The sequence below is a fragment of the Sminthopsis crassicaudata genome, chromosome 2 (assembly GCF_048593235.1).
Source record: "Sminthopsis crassicaudata isolate SCR6 chromosome 2, ASM4859323v1, whole genome shotgun sequence".
NCBI lineage: Eukaryota > Metazoa > Chordata > Mammalia > Dasyuromorphia > Dasyuridae > Sminthopsis > Sminthopsis crassicaudata.
The window spans coordinates 632042720-632070263 of NC_133618.1; the positions used below are offsets into that span (position 1 = coordinate 632042720).

The 27544-nt window shown below is 46.3% G+C and overlaps 1 protein-coding gene and 1 long non-coding RNA gene across 4 annotated transcripts in view; one reads left to right on the forward strand and one right to left on the reverse strand.

Moving 5' to 3' along the window:
• TSPAN3 (tetraspanin 3) overlaps window positions 1–26403 on the reverse strand; it is a 58279-nt gene extending 31876 nt beyond the window's left edge. The window contains exon 1 of the mRNA XM_074296504.1: window positions 26278–26403. The gene's annotated coding sequence lies outside the window, so the exon portion shown is untranslated. The remainder of the gene's footprint in view (window positions 1–26277) is intronic.
• Window positions 213–23285, forward strand: LOC141558781 (uncharacterized). Of its 3 annotated transcripts, XR_012487141.1 has the most exons (6): window positions 213–3114; window positions 4212–4353; window positions 16391–16459; window positions 18531–18611; window positions 21871–21939; window positions 23061–23285. It is a non-coding gene; the product is annotated as an uncharacterized LOC141558781 (long non-coding RNA). The 3 variants fall into 3 exon arrangements; XR_012487139.1 differs by lacking the exons at window positions 21871–21939; window positions 23061–23285 and adding an exon at window positions 19993–20200; XR_012487140.1 differs by lacking the exons at window positions 16391–16459; window positions 21871–21939; window positions 23061–23285 and adding an exon at window positions 19993–20200.
• Window positions 26404–27544: the final 1141 nt, after the last annotated feature.

Consider the following 27544-nt stretch of genomic DNA (forward strand, 5'->3'; position numbering starts at 1 on the left):
GACAGAAACAAGTTCGAGTCCTCTGTGGAAGGGCGCGGTTTTCCTGAGGGGGAAGAGCCACAAATTAAACAAAAGAGATGGTTTTTAGGGGCCCCCAAGATTGAACCAGTGCCCAGAGCCACACGTTGGAGCCGGGCTTCTCGTAAAGGAGCGCGGCTGACGGAGACGACGGAGTGAATTTGTCCCCCCCCCCCCCCCCCCCCCCCCCCCCCCGCCGGGAAACCTCGGCCTTCCCGGCTTTGCCCGGATGTGGTCTGAGCCACCTGCCACAAACACGGCTTCGTCCGGACTTATAGGAGCCGGACGGTTCCGACAGGGAAGGACTGAGCACGGGAGAGAACTGGCTGTGGGATGAACCCGTAAATAGTCATTAATATGGCCCAAGAGCAGTTACCAAAGAGCCCCTCTGCCCGACCACTTTCCTTAGAGATTTAGGGCTGAAAGGCGTCAAAGAGGCTTAGTCCAACCCTTTTTTTTTTTTTTTAAACAGAAGAGGAAACGGGCCTGGAATCTCTGAATTATGAATTTAAACTCGGATCCTGTGATACCAAATTCAGAACCTCATATTCCACAATCTGTTGCTTGGCCACCTCCAAAGTTCTATTTTCTCCCATTTATTCCTTTATTTTTCTCCTATTGTTAATTTTTATTATTAATATTCTCTTATTCTCCCATTGTTAAATTTTAAAGCGTTTAACAACCATTTTAGGCCTATCCTTCTAAAGCCTGTGGTGGCTGAGTGTAGGTTCATCGGCTTGAGTTTCTCAGAAAATCACTTGACATCCGCCCACCTCAGTTACCTCACTAGGATAATAAAAGGGCCTCCCTTCCTGGAAGATCCGATGGGATCGTGTTTATAAAGCCTTTGCTCTATAACCGCGTGAGGGATAGAAAATCCTACCCAAAAATGACTTCTCAGAGACCTCTCCAAGTGAAAAGCAGAAAAGTTGTTTATTTAACAAATTCTCATGAGAATGGGCAATTCCACCGTGAGGAGGGAAAGAAAGAAAGCTCACCGTAGCAGGGCTAAAGAACTAAGGGAAGATATAGTTTTTATAGGTTTAATTGCAAAAGGATTACATCATGAGTTTGGGGAACATTGAGGGATAGGTGCCCCCCTTCCCCACCAGTTAATTGAATGTCATCATATATCTCAAAAACAAAACAATTAGTAGCCTAAACATCGATAGCCTGACAGACATAAATGTCATCAAAAAATCTAAGCAATTAGTAGCCTAAACATTGAACATACCTATGCAGGTCACAGAGACCTAGAGAAGATGGAATACAGAAAAGGCATTTAACATTGCGGTAAGTTCTTCACCATATCCTTACTTCATACTTGCTCCACACAACCGGTAGCTGTTATTGTTAATAAACCACAAGAAAAACCTTTTCAGGAAAAAGAAGCCCAGTAGGCAAGGTTAATTCCTTGATAAGAAGCACAGTCTTGAGTAACTTGGGGCCCCGGGGTCTGATCTTCAACCTCTGGGATGTCCTGTTGCCCCCATCTCTCCTATTCTCCATCATATTCAGACCACGTGGGTCTCCTTCCCATCCTTTGTTTATGGGTTTCCATGGGAACAGCAGCTTTGGGTCCAGAGAGCCCACTTCACATCTTGCTTCTGATGCTCATTCTCCGGGAAGGCAAGGCCCTTAAACATTTCCTCATCTGGGAAATGGGGCATTGTTGGAGCTGATCTCTGAGGTTCCTTCAGCTTCAGCTTCACAAAAGCGCATTTTGCCTCATGGGGGGGCATGGACTCCATCCAGCCAAACCAGGAGCTTTCTCTGTGGAAGTCTCTTCCTCCTTCTAGACACCGGAGGTTATTTTCCATTTAATCCAATACACACGGATTGTCAGTTTCTACATGCAAGGAAGGCAAGGTGAAAAACTTCTGCCAGGATGGATTAAGGGTGTGGAGGCTTTATCTTTTGCATAGCATCTAGTCTGGTTTGCTGTAAGTGGTTAATAAATGTTGATTGATTGAATTGATAAGATAAGAGATCACTGACAACCAGCAGGATCAGGAATGGCTTTTAGGAAGAGGTGGCAATAAACATCCTAGGATTTTAAAGAGTAGTGAAAAGTGCCTTGGACAACTCTAGAGTCAGGAAGATCTGAATCCAAATCTTACCTTAGATATTTCCTAGCTGTGTGACCCTGGGCAAGTTACTTAAACTGGAAGCCTCAGTTTCCTCATCTGTAAAATGAGCCGGAGAAGGAAATGGTCAACCACGATATCTTTGCCAAGAAAACCTCAAATGGGATCACAAAGAGGTAGATACCCCTGAACAACATTGATCGGTTTGATTGAATTTTTAAATTTATTTTTCCTTGTTTTCCAAGGCAAGGAGCAAAGTATATTATAATTGTAATGCTCACTAAAGCAGGGCTAAGTTCTCAAAGAATTTAGCAAATAATGAAGGGTAATTCATTTTACTTTAATTTAAAAAACCCCCACTTTATTATAAGGAATAGCACTCTGAAAGGGGATTGAGGGAAGGGGTTTATTTTAAAATAAGGGATATCTATAAAGTCTATTTTTTAAAAACATGCAGCAAGAGTTGGGGATCAGCAAACAGATCTATTTGCTTGCAGCGTAGAGTCACGTGAAATGTTTGGAAAGAAAACTGGAGCCAGCTTGTGAAAGTCTTTAAATTCCAAACTGAGAAGGAGATGATGGAGAACCAGCCCCCAAGATTCTGGAGCCGAGGGGCACCAGGCTTTGTTCATATTTCTGTGGCACTTGTGTGGAGGATGAATGGGGGGGGTTGGGATCAGGAACCCAGCAAGGAGCCCTGTGAGAAGGATGATGAGCTCAGAGCCTCGTGAGTACGGAGATCTAGAAGCAGAACTGACCAAAATTTGCCAACTCATTAAATGTGGTTGGTGAGATAGACTCTGAGGTCCCAGACTTAGGGGGGGGCTGGAACGTGGATGGTGCCCTTTACAGCAGGAGAGAGGAGGAGGGGGTGAGTTTGGTTTGTTGTTTTCCCCCTGGGGGTAGATGGTGGGGAGAAGGCGCTTCAGCTTGGATGTAGCCAGTTTGAGGTGCCCATGGGACATCCACTGGACCACGATCACCAGTAGGTGGTGATGGTAAATAGCAGGTAGGTTTGGCAAGCTTGGGAGAGGGATGGATATATTCTAATTAAGAATGGATCTTCCTTGTCTTTGTATTCCCAGTGCCCAGCAGAGTGGCTGGGGTGTTCTAGGCACTTAATAAATGCTTGTCCATGGACTGATTTGTAAATCCTGGAGCTCTTTGCATTCAGATAGAGTGAATCCATGACAGCTGATGAGATCACCAAGGGGAAAAAGCACTTTAGTCATGGGAGAGGACAGGGATGAAGGCCCAGCAGAGGGACTGAGAAGGGGTCCCAGGGAGTCTGAGATCGGGAGAGAGCAATGTCGGGGGGGGGGCAGTCCCGGGGAAGGGAGGACTGATCATACTGTCAAAGGCTTCCAAGAGGTCAAGAACCATGAAGGCCCAGAAAAGGCCACTTGCTCAGCCATTAGGAGATCATTGATATCTGGAGAGTGTTTACAATTGAGTGGTGAGGTCAGAAGCCAGTCAGCAAAGGCCCCTGAGTGAGAGGGAGTCCATTAAGGTAAATAGTCTGCTCAGCCTTCCCATGAGGTCTGCCTTGTCTCTCTGGGTCTGTTTTCCCCTCACTCCCTACATGTCTGTCTGTCTCACTCTTATCTCTCGGTCTCTCTCTGCATCTCTCCTTCCATGTCTATCTCTGTCCCTCTCTGTGTCTCTTTGTGTATATTTCTCTCTCTCTCTCTCTCTCTCTCTCTCTCTCTCTCTCTCTCTCTCTCTCTCTCTCTCTCTCTCTCTCTCTCTGTCTCTCTGTCTGTCTCTGTCTCTCTGTCTCTCTCTATCTCTGTCTCTCTCTGTCTCTCTGTCTCTCTCTTTCTCTCTCTCTCTGTCTCTGTCTCTGTCTTTCTCTCTCTCTCTCTCTGTCTCTCTCTGTCTCTCTCTCTCTGTCTCTCTGTCTCTCTCTCTCTCTCTCTGTCTCTGTCTTTCTCTGTCTCTCTCTCTCTCTGTCTTTATCTCTGTCTCTCTCTTTCTCTCTCTCTCTCTTTACCTTCCCTCTTTCTCTTTCTTCACCCTCCTCCACTTCTCTCTCCCCCTTCTTAGTTTCAGTCTCTTTTTCTTACAACAAAATCCTTTTATTTTATTTGCAATTCAACCTTCCAGGCTTTCTGGAAATTGAGGGATCCTAGTGAGTAGCCCCAGAGGACAGAGCTGGGAGCCTGAGATTTGGAGCATTCTGGGATAAGCATGGATTTCCTGACAATGAGAGCTACTCCTAAATAGAATGGCCTACCTCTCCTAGGTGGTAAGTTTCTCTTTATAAGGGTCCTTCAGTCAGACTTTTAATGACCTGTTAGGGCAGTGGTTTTCAGAGCTTCCCAGACCCTTTCAGAGGGCTGCAAGAACAAAACTATTTTCATAATAATAAGATGGCTTAATTTTTAAATATTGGTAAATAGAACAAAAAATGCTGGAGGAGGGAGGACCCTCAATAATATTAAGAGTATAAAGGGATCCTGAGACTAGAAGTTTAATAGCCTCTTAGGGGAAATAATGTAGAAGGGACTCATTCCCATTTGGGTCCCAGCTAAAAAGTGACCCCTGAAGTTACCTTTTGGCTCGAGGACTTGTGAGTTTTTCTTGGCAACATCTTTCAAGCTGCAGATACTCAGGCATGGGATGAAAGGCTGGGGCAGAAATGTGTTGGAGTGAAACTGGAATGTTTTCAGAATGCTTCCTCCAGAGAGTCCCGTGAGAACAAGTCTTTATCTCCTGTCCCAGCTGGAGACTGGCCCTGTCCTCCTGCTCTGGAAGCTGAAGCAAGGCCCCAAGGAAACAAACATGAGGGTTCTGGGTGGGGAGACCGGGGCTGAAGGTTCCTACTTAGGTGCTTCTGAAAGGTTGATTGTGAAAGGTACTGAGCTCAGAGTTTGAGGAAGATGAAGCGTTCTAAGGCCTGGTGAGATCTGGGTGTGATGTTTATTGGAGGCTGGAAAGTGGCCTGTAGTTTAGGGAGAGATGGAAGATTGGGAAGGAGGAGTGGGAGATGTTCTTGGGGAGGAAACCCCTGGAGAAAAGGGGGGTAGAACAGCATCCAGGATAAAAGGTTAGACCTGGTCATCTCCTCATCCAAGGCCAAAGCAAAAGAAGAGAGAATGGAAGATGAAATCAGTTATGGTGGGGATAATAAAAAGGCAAAGTCTTCTGAGAGAGGGGCGATACCCATGGAGGAGGATTGAATTCATAGTCACTGGGTTTAATTATCATGACCCTGAAGTAGATGGAGTTCACTGGACCTGGAGTCAGAAAGATCTGAACTCAATTCCAGTCTCAGACACTGAGCTAGCTGGATGACTCTGGGCAGGTCACTGTACAGAATGTCCCATATATGAGAAACAATTGAGGTGACATCTTTGGCACTGGGCTTGGTACTGAACACAGAGTCCCTTCCATCAAGGGAAGACAAGATGACAGCTGTGCAGCCATGTCCTTTGAGATGAAATCCCCCTTTCCATTTGGGATGCTGGAGAAGTCCCAGCAAGAAGATGGACATCAGTCAGTACTTAAAGAAATTAACTGACTCTTTATCTGAAGGACAAAAGCTTAAAACTTTGGCCACATAATGAGAACCCCCCCCCCCGGACTCACTGGAAAAGATGGATCCTGGGAAAGAGTAAAGGCAAAAAAGACAAGAGGATGGTAGAGGATGAAATGAATGGAGCATGTTATGGAAGCAAAAACACGAGCTTGGAAAGACTTCGGAGATAGTGGAGGATGCTGGTCTGGTGCGCTGTGACCCATGAGTCAGTGGCTGCACCAACCTGGATGTCGGAGCCCTTGCGCACGACAAGGTTGGGGTTGGAGTGGACAGCAGGACTGAGCCCCTTGGGAAGAGAGGGCTTGCTGGCCAGCGTATCGGGGCAGGAGGCAGAGAGCAGCCAGGACTTCAGCACCTTCTGGGGGAAGCCTGTGTGTGAACACAGGGAAATGAAAGGAGTGGAGAATGAAACAATCTGGCAGAAGAGGGTCCTTTGTTAAGCTAGAATGGGAGTCCCCTGAAGAATTCACTGGCCCATATGAAAGCTCCTCAAATTTCTGATGGGACTTGGGGCCTTTCTTTTGTAACTTACCTCTCTGTCCCTTTATGATTTATTTCCTTCCCTTTAGCCCATCAGACTGTTAGCTCCTTGAGAGCTAGGTGTGGGCCATGTGGATTTTTAGAGCCCCAATGCTGAGCTAATGGAACTAGTGTGTGTCAGATTCCCGAGACGGGTCAGCACGACTGAGTCGAAATGACTGGACGGTCAGCCTTTATGTTTGAGACCTAAGTAGCCCGGCTCCTCTGGGGAGTCAGAGTCATGGCTTTATCCCCTCTGGGCCTCAGTAGCCTGACTTTCTGAGTTCCGTGTCTTTCAGAAGTGATGGGACTGAATCAGCCTCCGTATTTTATCCACTCTGTCCTAAGAGCCTGGAACACCCAAAGTTCTAAGGTCCCTCCTCCCTCTGACATTTAATGTTTCTCTGTCCTAAGGTTTTTTTAAGTTCATTAGAAATGGAACAACAAATGTACAATGCTTTGGGAGCCATGAGACGCTCAAGAATGCTGGCTTCCAGCATTCTAGGCGCTTCAGCTCTGACATTGGATTGGTCATTCTCTCCTCTGAGAGCCCTTCCAGCCCTGCCATTCGGTGGCTTCTGTAAGAGGCCTTCCTTGTGAGTAAATAAAGCTACCGAGACTTAAAGTTTGTTTTCCGTTTCCATGAGTGATGGGATCCTGCCTCTGGGAGGTATTTTGGGAAAACCATTTCAGCCAGAGAGCTGTTAGAGAGTGAAGGTCACATCATCTCATCACTGCATTTGTCCTTCCCAGGAGGGAGCGAAGGTACCTTCCTCACTATAAAAATCAGGGATTATCTTCTCAGGAGTTCAAGGCCACCTGTGTTACATGGGACCATTGAGAGTGAAAGGGCTGCTCCAGGAGCTGCTCATTAGCTCCTTGGTCTGTGGAGGTGGAAGGACGTGGGTAGTGATCAGGAGAGTCTATGTGCCTTCTTTGTTCACATTATCTGACCTTTTTGATCTCCAGCAGGTCAGAGAGTTTTATTTCAAAAGGCCAGAAACAGGCTGTAAAACTGCTAAATATTTACTGGACATTTCAGGGGCCTCTGCTTATGTGCCATGGCCCCGAGGAGATGACGGACTCTCTGCACCTTTCTGTCTACATTTGAACAGAGGAGTGACTGACCACGCTCCTCCTGTGTTCACACATCTTCAGTGGCTCCCTATTTCTTCTATTATAATGGGTAAAACTCCTCAGTTTTGTAGCCTGGATAATCTGTGGCCTTCCCCCCACATTTCTCCCCTTCATGCTTTGGCCAAAGTGGCCACGAGCTGTCCCGGCACTGACTTTCCATCCCGCACACCTTTGTGCAGGCTCTCTCCTCCCTCTTCCCCTCAGCTCCTTCAGAGCCCAGGCTCAACTGCTTCCTGTTCCTTGCCTTCCTCCCATCTCCCCAGTTGTCCATGCTCATTCCTTTCTCAAATGGTCTGTATTTTCTTAACTGTGTGTAGGGTAGAATTTCTAGTTGAATGAAGTTTCCTTGGGGACAGGGACTGTTGTCCTTGTCTTATATCTCCCACTCTAGTCCCGGTAAGTGCATAATTAAGGCTGGCTGGATTGAATGGAATCGTGTGACTCTACAGATGGGATCTTGACAGAACATCTTTACCGTAACATCATTTACAAAAACATGCTTGTTCATCAATGATTCAACCCAGCGAATTCAATACACATTTATTAATAGCCTACTATATACAAGGCTCCGTGCTAGTCACTACAGATAGGAGGAGGAAAATGAATCGTTTCCTACCCTCCTGTGAGAATGTGGCTCCCATACAGATAAGGACAGAGGTCTACAAGGCAAAGCCAAGTGATTGAGAGAGGGAGAGAGCGGACTGATCAGCAGGAGATCAGAAAGGCTCCTGGAGGGAGGAGGGAGCAGGTGCGCCAGTGACTCCTTAAGGATGCTCTGCTGTGTGCCAGTGGCTCTCAGGAAGACTGCAGAGCTTAGGAGAGAAGATGTAAGCTGGAGCACATCTGGGAAATTGTGCCGGGCACTTAATGACCCCAGACTTACTTACCCTGGAAACCCAAAGGTGTCTTTCTAAAACGAATGTTCTTCCAGTGAAACTAGATGGAGGTGAATTCTGGAAAACCAGAGCTTGGAAGAACCCAAACTGGGGGTTACTCAAAGGACAATGGAGAGCTGGAGGAAAGGAAATAGCCTGGATTGTTGGAATGCGCTGGGAGGGATAATGGGGGGATACAAAGGAGCTGAAGATGAATTTCCTTTTAGTTTATTTGTTGAGAAAAGACTCTGGGCCTGGGGTGACGCTTGAATTCTCACGGCAGTGGAGAGGCCTTCCAGAGGGATTGCTTGTTGACTGACTGATCTGATCTGTACTGAAATCTCAAGGGCTGCTCACCCACTTTTGGTGTCCATCTGCCATCCGACACTCTCCCTCAACTCCCAAGAAGCCACATCCTGGAAAACCTTCTCTGCAGACAGTCTAAACCTCCTTCAGGGTGACCAGCGCCTCAAAGCTGTGGAGGAGTCGGGCAAGTGTCTGCCCCAGTACCTGAAGACTTTCCCAGTGGAATCAGTGGCAGAGAAGCTCAGGAAAGGGGCTGCAGCTCTGCTTAGAGGAAGAGGGCTCACATCAAATACATCAAGATCATCTGCTGGATCCCACCCTCTGGATCCCCCCCTCTGGATCCCACCCTCTGGATCCCATTCGCTAGATCCCACCTGATGGATGACTTTTGTCTCGCCACTGGACTTGGATTACTCTGGAAGACCAAGGCTGATGATGACCTTGTGTAACTCTGCCCCATTCAAATCCCATTCGTGCGCAAGTCCAGATGTCACCCAGCTGTTCTTGGTCCTTTGAAAATGAAGGATGCTTTTTCTTTCTCATGGTTTTCCCTTTTTAGTCTGATTTGTTTTTCACAACATGATAAGAATGGAAACATGGGGCAGCTAGGTGGTGCAGTGGATAGAGCACCAGCCCTGAAGTCAGGAGGACCTGAGTTCAAATCTTACCTGGCTGTGTGACACTGGATAAGTCACTCAACTCCAATCAACCAAAAAAAAAAAAAAAAAAAAAAAAAAAAAAAAAAGAATGGAAATATGTTGGAGATGATTGTATATAACTACCCTGTATCAGATTGCTTGTTATCTTGGGGAGGGAGGAGAAAAGGTAGGAAGAAAAACTTGGAAATTGAAATTTTACAAAAATGAATGTTGAATATATATTTTACCATGTTTAACATATATTGGATTACTTGCTATCTGGGGAGGGAGTGGGAGGAAGAGGGGGAAAGTTGGAACAGAAGGTTTTGCAAGAGTTAATGTTGAAAAATTCTCCATGTATATCTTTTGAAAATTAAAAAACTTTAATAAAATAAATAAATAAAAATTTTTAAAATGAGTGTTGAAAACTAGCTCTACACATAATTGGAAAAATAAAATACTATTGGGGGGAAAGGAAGTGAAGGACAAACAACCACACAGAAACTACATTGTGCTAGTGAAGAGAATAAGAGTTCCAACTATTACAACCTTCTAGAGCTGGAAGTTTGCTGAAGTAACGCTTCTTGCTCTTATCCTTGGAACTTCTGCTTCCCAGTGGGAGGGATGAGAAATAAATGGCAGATGGGAGTAATGAACTTGGCAGCTTGGAGAAGACATCAGAAGTTGGGTCCGCAGACTGCCAAGGGACTGTGGGATCTCTGTCAGTCTTTGGAAACAAGACAGAACTCTTTGAGGTCTGGAATTTGATCTCAGGTTCTTCTGTACCCATCAAGCCTTGAATCTGGACACTTTAGGCAAATCTGTGGCCTTTCAGATAGTATTCTTCCCAGCCTCCTGCGCATGTGTTTAACCTGTTTAACCCACCTGGGCAGGGGTTTAAAAATCACAGTGGAGTGGGGCTGGAGGAAGGGAGTAGATACTAGGCCCAACATTGTCCAGTGGGACAACTGAAAAATCACTAGGAGCATTTTGTAGCTCCAGCCTTGACCGTATGCTGGGATAGCGAGGTGTGAGCCCAGAAATTGAATCATGGTGAGAAGAGGTCTTGATTTAGAGTCAGATCCTGGCATTGCCACAATATACGTTGGACAAATGGCTTCACTTCTCCGTAAAATGGATATAACATAGCATCTACTTATTGGAGGCAAGCAGACAGCACAGTGGATGGGGCAGTGGTCCTGGAGTCCTCAAGAGTTCAAATCCAACCTCAGATACTTATTAGATACATGACCCTAGTCAAGTCACTTAGCCTCAGTTTCCTCCTCAGTAAAATGCTGATAAATTAATAGATTCTACTTTCCAGGATTGTTGTGAGGATCAATCGAATGCATAATGCCTGGCACATAGTAGGTGCTTAATAAATGCTCTTTTCCTTCTTTCCTTTCTTCCTCACAGAATTATTGTGAGCTTCAAATAACATTCAGCCCTTTGCAAGCCTTGCTCCTTTTGTGTGACTTTGGGTGTGAAAGGTCGCATGCTTGTCAGATGAGGTAATAGGTCACTGGTTTTGCTTAAATTTTTACTTTATAATTTCAATAATTAATTCATTTTATGCCTAAGGGACAACATAATAGCCTATAATGTACACTTGATTCCATCTTTGGCTTTGGAGAGTTTATTTTAATTTTTGAAATATTTTAGAACAAAACTTTTTAGTTCAATTGAAAGCTAAGCAGCAGCTGGGTTAGAGTTAGGGCTTGCTGCCTAGCTTTCTGTTTTTATCTATCACTAGTTAACTCTTGGCCTGAGAAGCAGTGTACCTATTGCTCCTGTCACAGACGCAGAATTTTTTGGTCAGTACAGTTAATCCACTTGTTCAAGATCACTAAGCTGGGTAGTGTCTGAGCCAAATTCTAGTCTAAATCCATTGACTTTAAGGTCAAGATTCTTGGAATAAGCTGTTGATAGCTGCAAGGAACCTGAGGAGACATCTTTACCCAAAGAGTGATGGGAATTGGACCCAGAATCTGCAGTCCCAGATCTGGAACTCTTTCTTGGATTCGCAGGGAGTCGGGCTCAGTGACGCAGTGGGGATGGAAGCCTGGAGAAAACTGCCTGTCTGGTCCTCGGGGGGAAGGTCCCTGTGCCAGGAGCATCCCGCAGGTGGGAGACAGATGCTCTGGGAGGGATCAGCCAGTGCATCCTCCCAGCGCCTGACAGCAAGTGTCATTAAGAGCCTCTGACTTTCTGACAAATGGCCTCTCCCGGGCTGGGCGCTCAGCCGGGGGCGCCCAGGTGTGGGACAAGGGCATTTGGGGCTTTAATTGTGGTAATTAATCTGGGGGGAACATCTGGCTCTGTGTCCCCGGAGGAGAGGGGATGCAGTAGGAGACAAAGCAGGCCCATCACAAGCTCCATGAGCAGCCGCCTCCTCCTGGGCAGAATCTGCCCACACCTTTCAGAGTCAGGTTCCTTTTCATTCTTTGGAAGGATTACAGAAAGGGCCATGGACCTTCAGATGTCAGGGCTGCATCCGTCTCAGAGGTCATGGAGGTCACTCTCCCTGAGCAGGAAATCTCTCTACAAAGAAGCCATCCAACCTTCTTGAATACTTCAAGCGATGGGAGTTTTATGACCTTTCAAGGTCGCTATTCCATTTTGAAACAGCAGATTATTAAATTTTCTTCTTAATGAATTGAAATCTACCTCCCTCTAACTGCCAAAATTTCCCCCTATATCACTTTCCTTGCCCCTTCTAGAAGGTGATCCCCTATAATAATCTTTTTTTTTTTTTTTTTTTTTTTATGGGGGAGGCAATTGGGGTTAAGTGACTTGTCCAGGGTCAAACAGCTACTAAGTATCTGAGGTCACATTTGAACTCAGGTCCTCTTGATGCTAGGGCTAGTGCTCTGTCCTCCTTTCTGTCCCCGAAAAGAATCCTTTTTTTTTTTTTTTTTTAAAGAGGAAGGAAAAAAATTGACAAAAAACAACCAATACATCAACAAAAAACAGACAATATATGCAAGCTTTCACAGCCCCTGACTTCCTCTAAAAAGGAGGGGAGGGCAGGAGCCACAGGCCAAGCTCAACTTTTAGAATTTTGCATCATTCATTTGCAACCGTTTTGTGTTATTGCTGTTGTTTTCACCCCTTATATTCTTGAAATTGTGTCAATTGTTTCCTTGGCTCTGCTTACTTTATTCCATTCCAGCTCAAGTCTTCATTTTAATGGGAGGCCTTCGTTTCCTCCCCACGCACCCCCAGAGGGCTTCTCTTCCAAAGGTTCCCAGTTCCTTCAGCCTGGACTCATCCAGCATCATTTCTAGAGCCCTTTCCGTCACCATTGCTCCTCTCTGCTCATGCTCCAGCTTGCCGATATCCCTTCTCCAAGATGGGACCCAGCACTGAGCTCAGCACTCAGAACTGACCAGTGGGGCCCTCTTGTCCCTTTTTCTGTTAATGAAGTTGAGTTTATTTTGCTGACATATCAAAGACTTGCCCTCCTAGAGCTTCCAAGGATCCCCGTGGTGGGCTTTCCTGCCACTGAGGCTGATCCAAACCCTCTCTCCCCTTTGGGAGCCTACCAAAAAATCATTATTTTGTAATTAACCTTTTGGTTCATAGAACCATAGATCTAGGCTGGAGGAGATCAGAGAAGTCCTCCAATCCAACCCTTTCATCAGCTCTTCCTGACTCCAAAGCTGGTGCTCTAGCCATGACCGTGTACTATTAATGAACATTTTTGCATTGCTTCAAAGTGTGCCAAACACTCGTTTGAGCGCCCATCTTGTGGATGAGGTGCTATTATATTCCCATTTTACAGATGAAAACGAGGCAAATTGAAGTTAATTGACTTGCCAAGGTGACACAGTGAGTGAGTGTCCAAAGCAGGTTTGAACTCAGATTTTCCTGATCCCTAGCCCAATGCCACGTGTACCATACCACCAGGTGCCTCACGCTGATTGGTCCATGTTTACCGAGCTGTAAATGTCATTCAAGTCTTGTCTTTTTCATTTAACATTTTTATTTTCAGGTCCAAATTCTCTCCCTTTCCTCTCCTCTCTCCTCTGTCTGTTGAGAAGGAAGAAATACCCAGTTTATACATGAAATCCTGCAAAACATTTCCACGTTAGCTGTATTGTAGTGAGGGGAAGCACAAGAGAAAGGAAAAGCAAATTTGCTCTAGTGTTCCCTCAGAGTTCATCACTTCTCTTTCTGGAAGCGGATGGCACTTTTCATCAAGAGTAGCAAGCAAATTTTGCAACCAGGTCTTCTCGCTCCTCCATCCTCCAGGCCACGGCCCCTGGCCCAGGACAAAGTCCTTAATTAAGTGTCTGCTCCCCTTCTCTCCTCTGCCCCCATCCTGTAGTACAGGCCCTCACCTGGACCACTGCGCAGCTCCCCAAGTATTTCCTGCCTCCATTCAGCCACTAAAGTCATCATGTCAACTCCCTACTCAACAAACTTCCTGTTGTCTCCAGAATCAAAGGAGAAAATCCAGGAAAAAATCCAACTCCAAGGCCCTCCCCCCCCCCTTTTTTTAAATTTAATAGTTTTTATTTACCAGATATTTGCATGGATAATTTTCCAGCATTGACAATTGCCAAACCATTTGTTTCAATTTTTTCCCTTCTTCCCCCCACCCCCATATGGCAGGTCGACCAATACGTGTTAAATATGTTAGAGTATAAATTAAATACAATATATGTGTACATGACCAAACAGTTGTTTTGCTGCACAAGAAGAATCGGACTTTGAAATAGTGTATAATTAGCTTGTGAAGGAAATTCAAAATGCAGGCAAATAAAAATAGAGGGATTGGGAATTCTATGTAGCGGTTCATAGTCATCTCCGAGTTCTTTCGCTGGGTGTGGCTGGTTCAGTTCATTACTGCTCTGTTGGAACTGATTTGGTTCATCTCATTGTTGGAGAGGCCACGTTCATCAGAATTGATCATTATACAGTATTGTTGTTGAAGTATATAATGATCTCCTGGTCCTGCTCATTTCACTCAGCATCAGTTCATGTCAGTCTCTCCAAGCCTTTCTGAAATCATCCTGTTGGTCATTTCTTACAGAACAATAATATTCCATAATATTCATATACCAAAATTTATTCAGCCATTCTCCAATTGATGGACATCCGCTCAGTTTCCAGTTTCTGGCCACTACAAAAAGGGTTGCCACAAACATTCTTGCATATACAGGTCCCTTTGCCTTCTTTAAGATCTCTTTGGGATAGAAGCCCAATAGCAGCAATGCTGGATCAAAGGGTGGGCACAGTTTGATAACTTTTTGAGCATAATTCCAGATTGCTCTCCAAAATGGCTGGATGTATTCACAACTCCACCAACAATGTTTCAGTGTTCCTGTTTTCCCACATCCCCTCCGACATTCTGCATTAGCTTTCCCTGCCATTCTAGCCAATCTGACAGGTGTGTAGTGGTATCTCAGAGTTGTCTTAATTTGCATTTCTCTGATTAATAATGACTTGGAGCATCTTTTCATATGGCTAGAAATAGTTTCAATTTCTTTATCTGAGGATTGTCTGTTCATATCCTTTGACCATTTATCAATTGGAGATTGGCTTGATTTCTTATATATTAGAGTCAATTCTCTATATATTTTGGCCTTTATCTGAACCTTTGACTGTAAAAATGGTTTCCCAGTTTATTGTTTCCCTTCTAATCTTATCTGCATTGATTTTGTTTATACAAAAAAATCTCAATTTGATATAATCAAACCTTTCTGTTTTGTGATCAATAATGATCTCTAGTTCTTCTTTGGTCATGAATTCATTCCTCTTCCACAGGTCTGAGAGGTAAACTATCCTATGTTCCTCTAATTTATTTATAATGTCATTCTTTATTCCTAGATCATGAACCCATTTTGACCTGACCTTGGTGTACGTTGTTGAGTGTGGATCAATGACTAGTTTCTGCCATATTAATTTCCAATTTTCCCAGCAATTTTTGTCAAACATTGAATTCTTATCCCAAGGGCTGGGGTCCTTGGGTTTGTCAAACACTAGGTTGTTAGAGTTATTAATTATTTTGTCCTTTGGGCCTAGCCTATTCCACTGATCAACTAGTCTATTTCTTAGCTAATACCAAATGATTTTGGTAACCACTGCTTTATAATATAATTTTAGATCTGGCACAAGTAGGCCACCTTCATTTGATTTATTTTTTCATTAATTCCCTTGAAATTCTTGACCTTTTGTTTTTCCATTTGAACTTTGTTGTTATTTTTTCTAGGTCATTAAAATAGTTTTTTGGGAGTCTGATTGGTATAGCACTAAATAAATAGATTAGTTTAGGTAGTATTGTCATTTTTATTATATTTGCTCACCCTATCCAAGAGCATCTAATATTTTTCCAATTGGTTAGATAGGACTTAATTTGTGTGGAAAGTGTTTTGTAGTTTTGCTCATATAGTTTCTGATTTTCCCTTGGCAAATAGATTCCTAAATATTTTATACTATCAGTAGCCTCCTCCCTTTTTACATTTCATTACTTTTCAACCCGCCAGGCCAATGACCCTGGCCTCCTTCTACATCTCCAGACTCATGTGTTTTCATGGACTGTACACACCCCTGGAAAACTTTCCTCCCAACCTTCACCTCCTGACTTTTCCGGCCTCCTTCGTGACTAAGTTGAAACTTCACCTTTTATGGGCTTTGCTAGACACGGCAAAGCTAAGTTTCCTTGGGGAAGATTTTCCATTTACCCGATCTGTATCTTGTATGTCCCCAATTGTTGTCTCCCACATTAAACTGTAAACTCCTTGAGGGCAAGGATTATTATAATTTTTTAAAAAATAATCTCAAGGATTCCCAATGAGATCTTTGTTTTTGGAAGCAGTTTAGAATTTTTAAAAATAACATTTTATTCTCCCCTAGTTACATCAAGACAATTTTTAGTATTCTTGTTAAAAGATTTTGAATTCTAAATTTTTCTCCCTCTCCTTCTTCTGAAGATGGTCGGCAATTTCATATAGTTCATACACGTGTTATCATATAAAATACATTTGCATATTAATCTCAGTTGCAAAAAAAGAAACAGATCAAAAGAGAAAAAAAAAGCCATAAGAATATAGTTAAGTGGAAAAAATGTGCTTCAATCTGCACTCTTGAGTCCATGGGGATTTTTGCCTTTCTTCATTTCCCTAGTGTTTAGCTCAGGGCTCCGCACGTTGTTGTTCAGTCTCTCAGCTGTGTGTTGATTTTTGGGTTGTTGGATATTCTTTTTGTTGTTGTTGCAAAAATCCTGGAGCAGTTTGCCGTTTCCTTCTTCCTTCAATTTTACAGATTGAAGAAACTGAGGCAAACAGGGGAAGTGACTTTTCTAGGGTCACACAGCCAATAGTGCCGAGGAAGGTGAGCTCCCTGGCTCCAGGCCTGCTTCTCTATCCCCTGTGCCATCCTGCTGCCCTGGCACCTCATGGTGCCTAATAAATGCTTGTGCCTGAACAGATGGATCCCATTCAGCCATTGCACTGCTGCTTTCTGGGCTTTTCTGCTGAGACTTCTCCCTTCGTGTACCCACAGACCGTCTGGTGGAGCTGTCCTTCCCCAGGAGAAGGCTGGGGCTGTCTCCCAGCAGAGGAGGCCTGGCCTGCCGGGCCCGGATGGGGGGAAATCCGCCTTGTTCCCCAAGCTGACCTATTTGCTTCAGACACAAAGGCCGGCCTTCATCCGAACACTGAACGTTTCTTTTCTGAGAGGACTCGGGGGAATCTCATTAGGGCAGCCGAGAGAACTGGGTCACGACAACGGGATGCGGGGATGGGCGGCCACCAGGCTTATTACTTTCTGCCGAGCAGCCCATTAAATGGGATGTCTGTGGCCTAATCTGCCCCGTGCACTCGCTTGATCACTTCATTAGCACCAGAAATAAATTTAAGGGAGAGTTTTGTGGCAAAAAGAGGAATAATTCTGCATTCACCTTCTCATTAAAATGAAGGAAGCCAACTGGATACAAGGACACACCAACCCCCTCAATTAATTAACATTTATTACAATCAGAAAACAATCTAATTCAATTAAAATGTTTCCACAAAAGTAGTTTAATGACTTTGCAAAAAATAAAGTACAGCCAAGCGGAGAGTTTATTATTCTAAGGAGCCTTGGAGAGAAGAGAAGGGAAATGACATTCTTGACACGAGCGCCTCATCTTCGGCTTCCAGGGAGGTGACCCCGAAGATGCAGAAGCCTCCAAGTCCAGGGACAATGTATCTGAGCAGGGCGTCTTCTAGGCTAGGGAAACCACACAAAGTATTCTTTTCTTGGGTTCAGAACCAGAGCAGCCTTGTAGTAGGGAGGGGCTAACAGCCACGTCAGGAGCTGATGGAGAGATGGTTGTACCTATTTCACAGGTGAGGAGACTGAAGTGATTTCTCCCAGATTACACAGATAGCAAGCATCATAGGAGGCATTCGAACCCAAGACCTCTGGGTCCGGAGTCAGTGATCTTTCAACTGTTTCAAGCTGCTTTTCACGAGGGTTGTGGTCTTTTGCGGACCCCCACTGAAGGGCAAACATGGTGGCTGATCTTCAGCTCTCCTGCAACACATCTTTCTCAGCTCCTGTCCTAAGCCCCCCTTTCTTCCTCCAGCACAGGAGAAGGCTGATATCGCCCCAGAAAGAGGCGTTCAAGGTGAGATTAGAATGCCAGAACATCAAAGAAAGCGGCAACAGTTTCGGTCTGCCCCCACTATTTAGAACAGTTCTCTTTGTGGTGGCGAAGGACTGGAAACCATGGGGATGCCCCTCGATTGGGAAACGGCTGAACAAATGATGGTCTAGGAATGCAGTGGGAGACCACTGTGCTAGAGGAAGTGAAGCAAGATGGTTTCAGAGAAATCTACGGAGACTTGTATGAACGGATGCAGAATGAAGTAAGCAGGACCAGGAGAACGCTGTATGGAGTAAAAACAACAGCGTGTATATGTATATATATATATAAAAGAATAACTTTAAAAGACCCAAGAGCAATTTGGGAGGATCCATGAGGAAGAATGCCCCCCACTGCGTGGCAGAAGCGCTGGGCTGACTGTGGGATGAGACGTGCATTTGTGGACATAAGTAACAAGAGGATTTGCTTTGCTGGCCTGCTATGCTGAATCATTAAAAAGTTTTGTTTTTTCTCCTCCTAATGGGAAGGAGGTGAGGAGAAGGGAGAAATTAAATGCTTGATAATTGAAAAATTTAATTAAGAAAAGATTAACTGAGAAAGCTTAGGGATCATCCAATTTGGGATGAGGTTTTTTTTAAAAAAATAAACAGCCATTTAATGAGTTTCATCTTACCTAGTCTTTTAGAATTTCCTTGGTCTCTTTTGCCTTATGAAGAAACCGCAGAAAATCCACTTATAGTCTAGAGTTCAGAGACAATGGATAGGATGGAAATAATAGTAATAATAATGAGTCCCGTTTGCATGTATTCTCAGATCATTCTTATGACTCCTTGAGGAAGAAGATATCATGATGAAGCGCACTTGGACTGATGGAGAGGTCCAGCATAGCCACAGGTAATACTTGCTGAGGCCGTATTTGAAACCAGCTCTTCCTGGTTTCGAAGTTCAGTACTCTTACCAATCCACCATCTTTTCTCTGCAAAGAGGAAGAGGAAACAGATTTCAGCGTTGAAGGCGGTCATGGTGGGAATGGGGGTGCCATGTCTCTGAATCCAGGGCAAAAAACATTCAGGGCCAAGAACGTTAGGAGGTGCAGGCAAGCAGGGGGGAAAGGAGGAAGAGAGGAGAAAGGGAAAGAAGGGATGAGAAAAAGGAAGGAAAAGAGGAAAGAGAGGAAGGAATGAAGGGAGGAAGAGAAGGGAAGGTAGGAAGGAAAAATAAGGGAAGAAAGGAAGGAGAGAGGGAGGGAAAGAAGGGGTGACAAGAAAGGAAGGAAAAGAGGAACGGGAGAAAGGAATGAAGGGAGGAAGGGAAAGAAGGAAGGAAGGAAAAAGAGAAGGGCAGGAAGAAAAGTGAAGAAAGGAAGGAAAGGGAGGGAAAGAAGGAATGAGAAGGAAGGAAAGAGAAAAAGGAAGAAGGGAAGGAAAGAAGGTAGGAAGGAAAAAGAAGGGAAGGAAGAAAAGTGAAAAAAGGAAGGAGAGAGATGTATTTCTGGGAACAGCAGCACCTGTAACCATCATTAGACCCCTGTCCCCCCCAAATGATGAAATAGTTTTCTGATTTCAGTAGCCGGCTTTGGGCGAAAGCCTGTTTGAATGTGGCAGACTGAGGCTAGATGCCTAGAAGGAGGGTGACAAGTGAAAGGGAGGGGATGGGTGCCAGAGATGCATCCTTGCCAGCTTCACCATCCAGCCCCGAGTCAGCCCTGGTCACCCTGGCTGGGAGGTTGGTCACCTCTTCTGCCCAATTGTTCTTCACTGTGGGAAAGGGTGGTTTCCCAAGCCCTGTTTGGTGCAGTTTGCCTCTGCCAGCCAGGCTGCCTCATTTTTGTCTGGGGGATGCCCTTTAGGGGCAAATCAATCCTGTTCTTCCCAAGGAGTGGGAAAGGGCACTGAGGCTCTTCGGGAGGGGATTTCAAAACGGCCAAGACTTCCAGATTCTGTGACCCTGAAGAGGTCAGGGAAGGATTCACAAGGCGCCTAGATGTTCTTCCAGCATGTACTGCGGTGCTGGGTGAGGGTAAGAGGCAGAACCAGGCAGGAAGAACTTCTAGCAAGGATGCCATCTTCACTCCTTCTCCAAGTATGGAGCCCGTTCTTCCCAGACTTCTGGCCAGGGGTAGGAAGGAACAGGGAAAGAGTAACGTGCTTGTTCATATCACCTGGGCCATCTGGGATCAGCCTTCTAGTGATGTGGAGGACCATGAGCCCTTGCCAACCTCCCTGCCACTGCGTCCTAAAGTCTCTAGGACTTAACTGTCTGAATGTGATTCTAGGCTTTTCATCGATCTGCTGATGCATCCTAAGGACCCCAGACCTTGCCATTTATGCTGCACTCTTAGGGACACTCCAGACCTCGCCATTTGTCCCACTGCCGCACTCTTGGGAATGGGGAGCCTGTTCTTCTGCCTTCCAGCTAAACTCTTCCTTGTGCCATTTCCCCTAATCAGAGTGTGAGCTTCTTGGGAGTAGGGGATATCTAGTGGGTTCTATTTGTATCCTCAGCACTCAGCTCAGTGTTTCAGTGCTTATCCATTCATTGGTAAGGGTTGAATAAATGAAATAAAATACGTGAAAACAAAGTGTCCAGGGCCATCATTATCCAGACAACCAGTGTTCTCTGTGGTCAAGACTTCAGGTGAACATTCTCAGGGACAAAGGGAATCCCAACACAGAGAAAGCCACTCCAAAGCACCAGATTCTCCAGAGCCCTTGTGTGCCCCCCAAAAGAGCCCATCCAGGTTCTCTGCTCTCCCTCTGCAGTCACAGTGTAGTGGATGGCAGTTTAGAATCCTTTAGAAGGGGAGAAGGGAAAGGAGGAGGAGGAGGAAGAGGAGAGGAAGGAGAAGAAAACAGAAGAAAAGAAAAGAAGAGAAGGAGAAGATAAGAGAAGAAGAAAGAAGAGGAGGAGAGGAGGAGAAGGAGAAGGAGGAGGGGGAAAAGGAGGAGGAGAGAAACAGAAGCAGGTAGAGAGTCAGAGAAGCAGAAGGCAGAGGCCGGGGCGCCTGTTAGGACTGCTAGCAGCCACAGCGGCTGCCTTCCTGCCCCTCCAGCTCAGCAGCCCTGCTTTCTGATCAGGATAACAAATCATTCCAGAGAGCAGTGGCAAAGGGTTCCTGGATGCTCCCTGAGGCTGAGGGAGACGACAGGCGAGAGGAGGATGGATGAACTCTTGTGCAGAGCTCGAGATGCCTTGGGAAGCTCATTATGCCACCGTGCTGCTGATGTTGGCCACTGTGGGGAGGAGGATGCTGGGAGCGGGTACCGGGATGGGGCGAGGGGCTGGGCGACATCAGAAGCAGCCCTTGTGGAGGCTTCCTGCGTCACACAGAGCAGCAACTGGGGGCTTCAGGGTGGGCTCTGTGCCCCAGCCTTGGCTCCCTCAGCCACTGGAGAAGGAAGCCTTGCCCAAGGGAGGAAGCCATGACTGTGGTGCGGCCATCAGAGGCTTGTTCTGGTTGCCCACCCAGGGCAGAACTGCTGGGCCATGTGACCCTCACAGGGAGACCCATTTCCACTTGGAATAAAGAGAAGCTTTCTGCCGGGTCACGCTCTCCCAGAGGGAAATAGGCTGTCCTCCGGAGGTTCGGCCACACGTCTATGTCACCTCAAAGTAGGGGACTTTAGCCTGGGGACCATGAACTTGCTTTTAAAAAATATTCCAATAGCTGTATGTTAACGTAATTGGTTTCCTTTGTTATGCTACATATTTTATTTTATATATTTAAAAACACTGTTCGGAAAAGGGGTTCTCGTGTTTCACCGGAATCCCAGAGGAGTCCAGAACACACACACATAAATAATAATAATAGCTCACATTGAAAGAGCACTTCCTATAAACCAAATAAGCTCTTAAAAAACAACCACCATGTTATCTATCTCATTTGATGCTCACGACAAGCCTGGGAGGGAGGTCCTGTTATTATCCTCATTTAATAAATGAGGAAACTGGGTTCGCTCAGGGACTTGGTCAGGTTCACCCAGCTAGCAAGCCTCTAAGATGGAAGCATTTGAAGGTCCTGGGCTCCGAGCTCAGTGCTCTACCCATTGCACCACCTAGTTGCTCAAGTTAACCTAAAGAAAAGATTAAGAATCTCTGCTTTTGTTCCTCTTAACTCTGTGAAGTAGTTAACACTGAGTTTTCCTTTTTACAGGTGATAAAAACAGAGGCTAGGAGGCCAAGGGAGTCACCCCAGGGGGTCTTGGGTGGAATTAGAATTCAGGTATTGCCAGCATCAAACCCAACACTTGTTTGTTCTAGCACCAGCCGTTTCAGTGCACAGATCCTAGGCACCCTGGGATGCGTACTTAGATATGGGGACTACAAGGAGGAGGAGGGGAGACTAGCTAAAATACTCAGAAAAATCTATAGAGATTTTCACCTGGGAGCATCCTGGGAGACTTCCTGGAGGAGGTGGTCCCTGAAGCCAGGAGGGAGAAAATTCCAACAAATGGATTTTCCTCATAGGACATGGGTCATGTCTGACTCTCCATGACCCCCTCTGGGATTTTCTTGGCAGAGGCACTGGGGTGATCGTCATTTATTGCTCCAGTTCACTTTACAAATGAGGAAACTGAGGCATTCAGAGTGAAGTGACTTGCACAGAGTCACCCGGCTAGTAAGTGTCTGAAGCTGGATTTAAACTCAGAGCTTCCTGACTCCAAGACCAGGGCCCTGTCCACTAAGTCACCTCCTCATGTGATGCTTCCTAATAGGGTTTTACTGACTTAGTGGCCGATCGACTTCCCAATTCCCATCCATTCATGGTCACTTGGTGTTTATTAGAAGGCACTTTTCAGAATAGCATGGGTAAAAGCGCTAGAGTTTGTCAGAAGATCCAAATAACACCATCTACATGCTGTGTGATTTGGGAAAATCACTTTCAGTCTCTGTTTCATCATGGGGGCCTCATTCGTTTTGCTTTTGAATGGCTGGGGATTTGGAGAATTCCTTGAAGCCAGTTGAGTGCCCCAAGTATGAGGGGGGCAGGGGTACTGTACACGTATCTGTCTTCCTTATCCCCAGTCCCACAGTAGAATGTAAACTCCTCAAGGGTGAGGATGCTCTCATTTTTGTCTCTGTATTCCAGGCCTAGAGCCTTGCCTGGGGACCGTATTTAATGAAGGTGATTTGTTATTATAGAAGCAGAATCTAGAATGGAAAGGGAACTCAAAGGCCATTTTTTAATAGCTTGAGGTTCAGGGAAGTTGATTTGCCCAAGCTCACGCAGGTGATCATGGAGCTGAGATCCGAACCCAGGTCCTGACTCTTAAGTCCAGTGCTCTTTCTACCAAGCTGCCTCTTACAGGCTTTTCTGCTAAGTGTCTGCTTTTTTCCTCTTAGACTAGTTAGGAGCAAAGATGGTCGAGGGAAGTAGAAGAGTTTTGAGTATTAACAAAAACTCAGGAACAAATGGAGAGAGACACTCCATTCACACCAACTGCAAGATGCTTCCAAGAGCTGGGAGCTAACCCATCAAGCTAAAGGGGAATTTCCATGACGACCGCAACAAAACATTGAAAGAAAATGGAGATAACAAGGGAGAGATGTTCGGTGATCATGGGGGAGCCATGGTCGATAAAATAAAATTAACCGCGTGGCTGAAATGATTGTTGTCTGTGGTTCTGCTATAGAAAGGATGCTGGGTTTTTAAAAAATATACTTTTTTTTTCTTTTACAAAAAGGAAAGATGCTGGGATTTTTTAAATTTATTTTTTTTTACAAAAAGGAAGGATGCTGGGATTTTTTAAATTTATTTTTTTTACAAAAAGGAAGGATGCTGGGTTTTTAAAGAATACAACATTTTTACAAAAATAAAGGATGCTGGGATTTTAAAATTATACAAAAAGAATATATGCTGGGATTTAAATTTTTTTTTTTTTTTTTTTTTTTTTTTTTACAAAAAGAGAGGACACTGGATTTGGAGCCAAAGGTCCAGGGTTTGAATAAAAGTTTCGGCCTTTACTATCACTGTGATTGTGGATGAGTCCTTTTCCAAGTTGGGACTCAGTCAATAAAACGAAGAGGTTGGGGTTGAAGTCCTCTGAGGCCCCTCCTTTTATGTGTGCCCATAAAACTGAGGGTCAAGACAGGGCAGAAGCATTGGTTCTTTTCTGATGGGTCTTGAACACTCTCTGTCCACCAGTACCAGAATCTCAGCACCCTGCCCTACCTCCTTCCAAGCCCAACTCCAGGAAGCCATCCCTGACTATCCCAGCGCCAAGGGTCAGGGCCCTTCTCTGGTACCCCAAAAGACAATCCGCAACATCTGTAGTATACCTCTCTCGCACCTGCCCCTTCTCCTGATTCCTGTGGCCATCTTACCCCTAGCTTAGCGCCTCCACTGCCACAGTGGCTCCCACAGGAGTTCCTCTGTGACTCATTTGATTTCTATCCTCTTGTATCTCGGGGGACCTGGAGCCCACACCTAGCTTCCACAGAGCAGGACCAGAGCTCCCCCTTCCTTTGGCTCGCTCATTTTGCTTGGCTCACCCCTTAAATCTCAGCTCTGCTCCCTTTTAAGGTCCACAAGATCCTAATCCACATCATCCTCCATACTGAGGCTTGATCGCTTGCAGAGGACATTAGTTCCTGTCTTGGGGGCCCAGTCTGAGCCCCTGCACAGACCCCCTAAACAATGACCTCATCCCTTCAGCCTCCTCAGGCTGTTCTTCCCACTTCACTGAAACCTTAGCCATCCTTCAGGGTCTGTAGTCTGTGAATTTGCAGTTTGAAAATATTTCCTTTCTTCCTTCCTTCCTTCCTCCCTCCTTCCCTCCCTCCCTTCTTTCCTTCCTTCTCTCCCTTCCTCCTTCCCTTTCCTTCCTTCCTTTCTCCCTCCCTCCCTTCCTTCCTTTCTCCCTCCCTCCCTTCCTTCCTTTCTCCCTCCCTCCCTTCCTTCCTTTCTCCCTCCCTCCCTTCCTTCCTTTCTCCCTCCCTTCCTTCCTTCCTTTCTCCCTCCCTCCCTCCCTTCCTTCTTTCCCTCCTCCCTCTCTCCTTCCTTCCTTCCTTCCTTCCTCCCTCCCTCCCTCCCTCTCCTTCCTTCCTTCCTTCCTTCCTTCCTTCCTTCCTTCCTTCCTTCCTTCCTTCCTTCCTTCCTTCCTTCCTTCCTTCCCTCCCTCCTTCCCTCCCTCCTTCCCTCCCTCCTTCCCTCCCTCCTTCCCTCCTCCCTTCCTTCCTTCCTTCCTTCCTTCCTTCCTTCCTTCCTTCCTTCCTTCCTTCCTTCCTTCCTTCCCTCCTTCCCTCCTCCCTTCCTTCCTTCCTTCCTTCCTTCCTTCCTTCCTTCCTTCCTTCCTTCCTTCCTTCCTTCCTTCCTTCCTTCCTTCCTTCCTTCCTCCCTCCCTTCCTTCCCTCCTTCCCTCCTCCCTTCCTTCCTTCCTTCCTTCCTTCCTTCCTTCCTTCCTTCCTTCCTTCCTTCCTTCCTTCCTCCCTCCCTTCCTTCCTTTCTCCCTCTCTCCTTCCTTCCTTCCTTCCTTCCTTCCTTCCTTCCTTCCTTCCTTCCTTCCTTCCTCCCTCCCTTCCTTCCTTCCTCCCTCTCTCCTTCCTTCCTTCCTTCCTTCCTTCCTTCCTTCCTTCCTTCCTTCCTTCCTTCCTTCCTTCCTTCCTTCCTCCCTCCCTCCCTCCCTCCCTCCCTCCCTCCCTCCCTCCCTTCCTTCCTTCCTTCCTTCCTTCCTTCCTTCCTTCCTTCCTTCCTTCCTTCCTTCCTTCCTTCCTTCCTTCCTCCCTCCCTTCCTTCCTTCCTTCTTTCCTTCCTTCCTTCCTCACTTGAGGTTAAGTGTCTGAGGCAGGATCTGAACTCAGGTTATCCTGACCTCAGGGCTGGGGTTCTATCCACTGAGCCACCGACCTGCCCCCATAACTATATTTCAGTAGAACTGGTTTCCTTCATAATCTTACATATTTTATTTTATGCATTGAAAAATGTGGTTCTGAGAAGGGGTTCATAGACCGCCAGAGCTTAAAAACCTGGACTTCAGTCATCTCAAATGCTTCCTCCTCCAGGAAGCCTTCCTGGATTACCTTACCTCAGTAAGGACCCTTCCCCTTTGACTGCCCCTTTTGCCAGCACTTTTCTGATGTGCTTTTCAAGTAATGCTGGACCTCCCTTTATGGTAAGGCCCTTGAACTATCCCTTCCAAAGAGACTTTAGCAATTGTTCCCCAACAATAACAGTAGGTAACATTTACAAAGGGCCTAATGGGCATCAGCCACGGTGCTAAGCGCTTTACAAATATTCCCTCACAACAGCCCTGGGAGGGAGGTGCTTTTATTATCCCCATTTTACAAATTTACAGTTTCCTTGAAACTGAGATAAGTAGAAATTAAGGCAGATTCCCCACCTCTATTCCTTGCGCCTCTGAGCAAAGAAGGAATGTGGGGGCCTGCCAGTCACTGGTCATCTGGGGAGGGTCTGGGGGGGGGGCGCTGAGGTGATTGAGATAACTTCTTTCCTTAGGAGACCCCAGTCCCGGGGATTGGATTCCCTCTCCCAGAAAAGCGCGCCGAAAATTCGCGTCATTTTGGAGAGCGCGGGGATGGGGGGACTGAGTGGGATTCTTACTGCTGGCGGAGGACTCTGGGAGGAGAGTCCGGGGAGGGCCCAGCCCCAGGGCTGCCGGGAGTCAGGCCCGCTGTCACCGGTGAAACCGAGGCTGGCCGGGCCTTCCTCCCGGCGGCCCCGCCGCCGCCGCCACGTTTCCCACGTCTATTTTTGTTACTGTTACTAAAGACGGGCCCGAAAGCCCGGTTTGCCCGAGCCTGGGGGGCCGGACCGAGGACAAGGGAGGTTTTCCTGTTTTTAGAAACCGCAGCCAGGACTCGGCGCTCCTGATTAATTAATGAAAGAGATTCTGCGGTTTAGTCGTTTACGGGGAGTAATCAGATCGCATCCCTTGATTGCTTTTGAGGCGGGAGAGAATTAATCAGGTCCCGGGCCAGGTAGCAGGAGGAGGAAGGGAGGCCGGGGGCTGATGGGTTTGTTCCCCAGGGGGATGGAGGCACGTCTTTCCTAAAGGATGGCTAGGTGGGGAGGAGGGGGGCTCTCCCCCATGCGTTCTCACAGGATGGAGCAGGCATTTATTAAACACCTACTGTGTACCGGGCACGGAGTCAGGTACTTACAAATAGCGCCTCATCCGATCCTCAAAGCAATCCGGGAGGTAGATGCTGTTGTATTCCTGCTTTACAAAGGAGGAGACTGAAAACCTCAGTTTCCTCATCTGTAAAATGAGCTGGAGAAGGAAATGGCAGGATCATTTCTAAGCAAGCGCCCGGGAGGGTTACCGAGAGTCAAACATGACCGGAAAACAGCTGAATATCAACACTGGAAAACATTAACGGTGTCCGCGAGAACAGCTGGTCCTAATGGTTACCCCCGACCCATTTTACAGACGGAGAAACCGAGGCACAGCCATGCTAAACGGCCGGTATTTGTAAGGATCAGGGGTGGTGTCTGAATTCAGGTCACATAATCCCTGGGATTTAGGAAGATCGCCGGTCCCGTGGATGAGGCTGGATTGGGAATCAAAGGTTGTGAGTTCAAATCTCACCAAGGTGCAAGGTGGACGGACCCTCCTTTGCAATATGACTTCTGGGTTCCTTCCAGCCCGGATCTGGGGCCTCAGGCCCAGCCACTGAGTCGCGCTGCCTCCCAAACATTACATCCGGGCTCCGGGGACAAAGCTGGGGCATTATGTCTGAAAATGCTTTTTCCACAGCAAGCCGGGGAGTCGCTAATACGGGCATCGGCACCCCCATTTTATGGGGGGGCAAACTGAGGTTCAGAGAGGTGAGTCGCCCAGCCTGCCCTCCCTAAAGCAGGCCGAGCG